The following is a 4,784-nucleotide window of genomic DNA, read 5'->3' as shown; positions in this document are numbered from 1 at the left end:
AATTGAGTTTTGTGTTGACTTTGTTCCCGACCTTAAGCCGATTGGTCTTCCTCGATCGCGGCACGAGGGGAGACTAAGTGGAAAAGGCACGATCGGAAGGAAATCAACGATATGTATGGACGGCCATTCTCCGATCGAAGCACACCACACAGCTCTGACCAATTCCAGCTTGGTGGCTCCGTACTTTGAGAAACACAAGAATATTTTACGCTCGGACAACCCGGGAAGCTCGAATCCTGGATTAGGAAGGCCCACATGGAGACTTTCGGCAGTTGGTTGAGAAAACATTTAATGAGTGACAATGAGGTTGTAGATCAGTCTGTACATGTTGGCCAAGACACCATCTTCGACTATAACGACTTTCCAAGGGTACGAGATAAATGGGAATACATTTTACACGATCGCCCAAGATAAAAAGAGCACCAACCAAAACAAGTGGTGTCCGCTTTGATGCAGCAACCGAGAATGGGCAAAAGGTCACATATTATGGTTACATAGAGGAGATATGGGAACTTGACTATGGACCCTCCTTCAAGGTCCCTTTGTTCCGGTGCAAATGGTTCAAGCTAACGGGAGGATGCCGGCGGGGATTCATCCGCTGCTCCGGCGTGAGGTCGAGGTAGTAGTGGTTCGTGATGGCTGCCGGCGCGCGCGCACTCGAGGGAGGGGAGGGACCGGCATGCCGCCGCGCTTAGGCTCCGGCCGGCGGGGACGCGGTAGCCCGGTGGGCAAGGGTAGTTCGAGGCGCAAAGCTCCTCCACCCGCTGGTAGGTTAGAGTGGGTGCGGTGGAAGCCATGAGAGAGTGATGAGAGATTGGAGAGATGTGATAATGCTGGCCAAGCCGGGCAACATATATGTAGTGAGAAATGGCGGGAAAAATGGGAGCGGGAAGACAGGAGGCGGGAAGAAAGTGGCGGGAAGAAAGAGGCGGGAAGAAAGAGCTGGCGGGAAGAAATTGGCGGGAAGAAAGAGGCGGGAAAGACAGAGGCTGGAAGAGGGGGCCGACGCCGGAAAGACAGAGGCGGGAAGAGGGGGACGGCGCCGGAAAGACAGAGGCTGGAAGAGGGGGCCGGCGGAAAGACAGAGGCGGGAAGAGGGGGCCGGCGCCGGAAAGACAGAGGCGGCCGGGAAGAACTGGTGGGAAGATTTTATTTTTCTGAATTTTTTGATATATTATTTGTATTTTTAAGATTTTTAAATGAATTAGTTTTATTTTTCTGAATTTATTGATATATTATTTGTATTTTTAAGATTTTTAAATGAATTAGTTTTATTTTTCTGAATTTATTGATATATTATTTGTATTTTTAAGATTTTTAAATGAATTAGTTTTATTTTTCTGAATTTATTGATATATTATTTGTATTTTTAAGATTTTTAAATGAATTAGTTTTATTTTTCTGAATTTATTGATATATTATATGTATTTCTCAGATTTTAAATGAAAACTAATTTGAAAAATACTTTGGTCGCGGTTGGGGTCACCAACCGCGACTAAAGGGTATTTTCCGCGGGAAACGAAAAACCCGCCGAAAATACCCTTTGGTCGCGGTTGGGGTCACCAACCGCGACTAGTGCACCTTTAGTCGCGGTTGGGCTCCCCAACCGCGACCAAAGGTGCTTCCCTATATAAGCTCGCGCACGCCGCGAGGCGGTTCACGTCTTCTCGATCTGCGCTTCGTCTTCGTCGACTCTCTCGCCGCCGCCGTCGGCCGCCGTCGCCCTCGTCGCGCCGCCCTCCTCGCGCCGCCCGTCGTCGCCGCTGCCCACCGACGCCCGTACGTCGTCGCCGCCGCCCCCATCTACCGCGCGCTCTTGCGCGCGCGCCTCCCCGCACACGCGCCGCTCGGCCGGCCGGCCGACCGCCGCGCGCGCCCGGGCCACACCGCCGCCGCCGCCGCGCGCCGGCCCGCACACGCGCCCGCCACACCGCGTCGCCGTCGCCCTCGTGCCGCTGCGCGCCGGCCTGCACCCGCCGCCCACACCGCCTGAGAGAGAGGGCCGGGGAGGCGGCCGGCCGCCGCGTGGCCGAGCGCGCGCGCCCGCCCGGCCCCCGGCCGTATTTTTTTTTCTTGTTAATTTTAATACAACAAATAAAAAAACTATATATACTTAACAAACTTAAAAAAAACTTGATATATACTTAACAATAAAAAAAGAGTTTGTCTAAAAAAAGAATTAAATTTTGTTTGTTTTTTTTTAATTTGAACTATATATATATACTTAACGAAAAAAACTTAAAAAATAAAACTTGATAATTTTGTTTTGTCCACTTATAATTAATGAATTAATTAGTAACTATATATATGTAGTTAACAAAAAAACATAAAACTTGATAATTTTGACTTAATAAAATTTTAAGTGGACATAAAACTTGATAATTTTAAGTAGCCACCGCCACCGCCACCGACTCCGCGTGTATACGGAGGGGCGGCGAGGCCCTCGCCTCCCCTCCGTATACGCGCGGGTTTTTTTTCTTTTTTTACGAGAGAGAGGATCGGCACACCGCCACCGCCACCGCCCTTTCGCCCTCGCCTCGCCGCCCTCCGTATACGGCGAGGGAGGCCTCTATGTGTTGTCCTCGGCACCGCCACCGCCCTTTTGCCACCGCCACCGCCCTCTCTCCTTTTGCCACCGCCCTTTCGACACCGCACTTAAATAATTAGTTTTTACTACATGTTTTCGGGATCGACATATGGCGGACGATAGAGCTGACCCGATTATGGAGAACTATGATCAAGAAATTGAAGAACAGCTATTTGGCATCATAAAAGGCGATATTCCTTATGTGCCGAGCGAACAAGATGAAGAGGATATTTCTTCTTATCCGAATCTTGACGGTCAAGATGAAGGCCGTCGAGCAAGATGATGGGGAAGAAACGTCGATCAACGACGATCTTCAATTGCAAGTAGCAACTAGCTCCGGCGCCGAGGTATATATATATACATTTTTCCTCTGGTGATACAAACTTACTGATTTGAATAAATATGTGTGTATACTAACACGCGCGCCTCTCTTTCTTATTTTAGCCCTCGGCCGGATCGTCGAAAAAATCGAGTACGTCGTCGTCAAAGCGTGGCGCAACCAAGACGCTGAAACCAGGAGAAACATATACCATCGAGGTTGTCGACAGTGCAACCGGCAGGCCGCTGGAGCCCCCGAAGTACGCCACCAAGTTTATCAGCCAATGCGGAGCCGTTGTTAGAGACAACATCTCGATCACCCTCCAGGAGTGGAATGAGCCAAAGAAGGCACGTCTTGGTTTCACTTTTGTTGACAAGAGAACTAAAAAGGATTGCTTTCAAAAGCTTATGGAGCATTTCATCCTACCTCCGAATACCACAAATTCGATGAGGCGGGTAACAAGATTCGAGAAAACAAGGAGAGGAGGAGGCTACTCAAACACTTCGCTCTTGGTAAGATGGCCGATACATTCCGGAAATTCAAGCAGTAATCTAGCCCGTGACTATGTCAACCAGAACAAGACTCCGGAATTCAAAGGACAAGTATGAGAGACTTGAACATGATTGGCCAGAATTTGTGAAGCGGAAGAAATCGGAGCATTTCATTGAAATATCGAAAAAAATAAGGAAAATGCGGCTAAGAAGGAGTACAATCATGTTATGGGGCCAGGAGGGTATCGCTTTTGGGAGCCTAAGTGGGAGAAGATGGAGAACGAGCTGAGGAGGCGAGGAATCCGTCCAGTACGGAGGGATGGGACCGAAGGGCCAAAAGCCGGTGGTACGGGCATGGGGGAACGCTAGACCCGGAGACGAGGGTGTGTGTTTACGGGAACAAAATGTTTAAACCCACCCAAGCCCTTATTGACGCAATGAGGGATGCTCAAGAGGGGAAGATCAAGTTCAACGAGAGAGAACGACGCGCCGACAAGAGCCCTCGGGAATCCCGAACACGGAGGACGTGTACGAGGCATGCCCGGGAACATTACGTGGAAAGAAGGGTTCTCCCGAGACGATGACCCGTACGGTTACGGAAGCCGTAAGAGAAAGTCGGATCGGGATGCCGATGTTGTGGCGCGGTTGGCATCGGAAGTCGATGAGATGAAGAAAACCCTGTCTATACTAGTACAGGAGAGATCGGCAGCCGGGACGCATGAAGATCATCCGACCGGATCTCGGAAGCCAGCAGCGGAGAAGCAGCGTGGCTTCCACGGAGGTCCAGCCCGGCTACCGATGCACCGGAGATCCAAATTACTGCACCGGAGCCTCCTCGCTACCCCGTGGACGATGTAAAGGAGATGAAAGAATGTCATCCGCATTATCCTACCGGGAACATGTCCACGAAGGTAGCCATCGGCGAGTGCTTTGTCATGTGAGCTCGGAGCACTCCACCACAACAAACCCATTGCGGATGGCTATGCTCGTGTCACGGTGGAGGAAATAGTCCCGTGGTTTGAGGACCCGGAGATTGACATTGCTACACCCGAAGGGGAGACAAGACTTGGAGGTGTCAAGCGCCGCTTTATTCTCCGGAAAAGAAGTTTATCAAGTTTCCGGACGAGGCGCCAAGGCGAACAAGTCCACCCCCTCCGGTGGTGGTGGCGGCGGCGGCGGTGGTGGTGGTTCACCTACACCCCCTTCACGCCGACCGACGCCGCCCCCACTCACCTCCGGCGGGTAGCGTACGCCGCCCCCGATCCACCTCCGGCGAAGAAGCAGTCGCCCCCGGCAAAGAAGCGTAAGAGTCCTGGGTTATTAACCCGGATCCTTATGTACCTAGGACCACAAAGATACCGGAGCCATCACCGAAGCCTCTCACCCC

The sequence above is a fragment of the Lolium rigidum genome, chromosome 3 (assembly GCF_022539505.1).
Source record: "Lolium rigidum isolate FL_2022 chromosome 3, APGP_CSIRO_Lrig_0.1, whole genome shotgun sequence".
NCBI lineage: Eukaryota > Viridiplantae > Streptophyta > Magnoliopsida > Poales > Poaceae > Lolium > Lolium rigidum.
Note: the sequence above shows the minus strand (reverse complement) of the source record.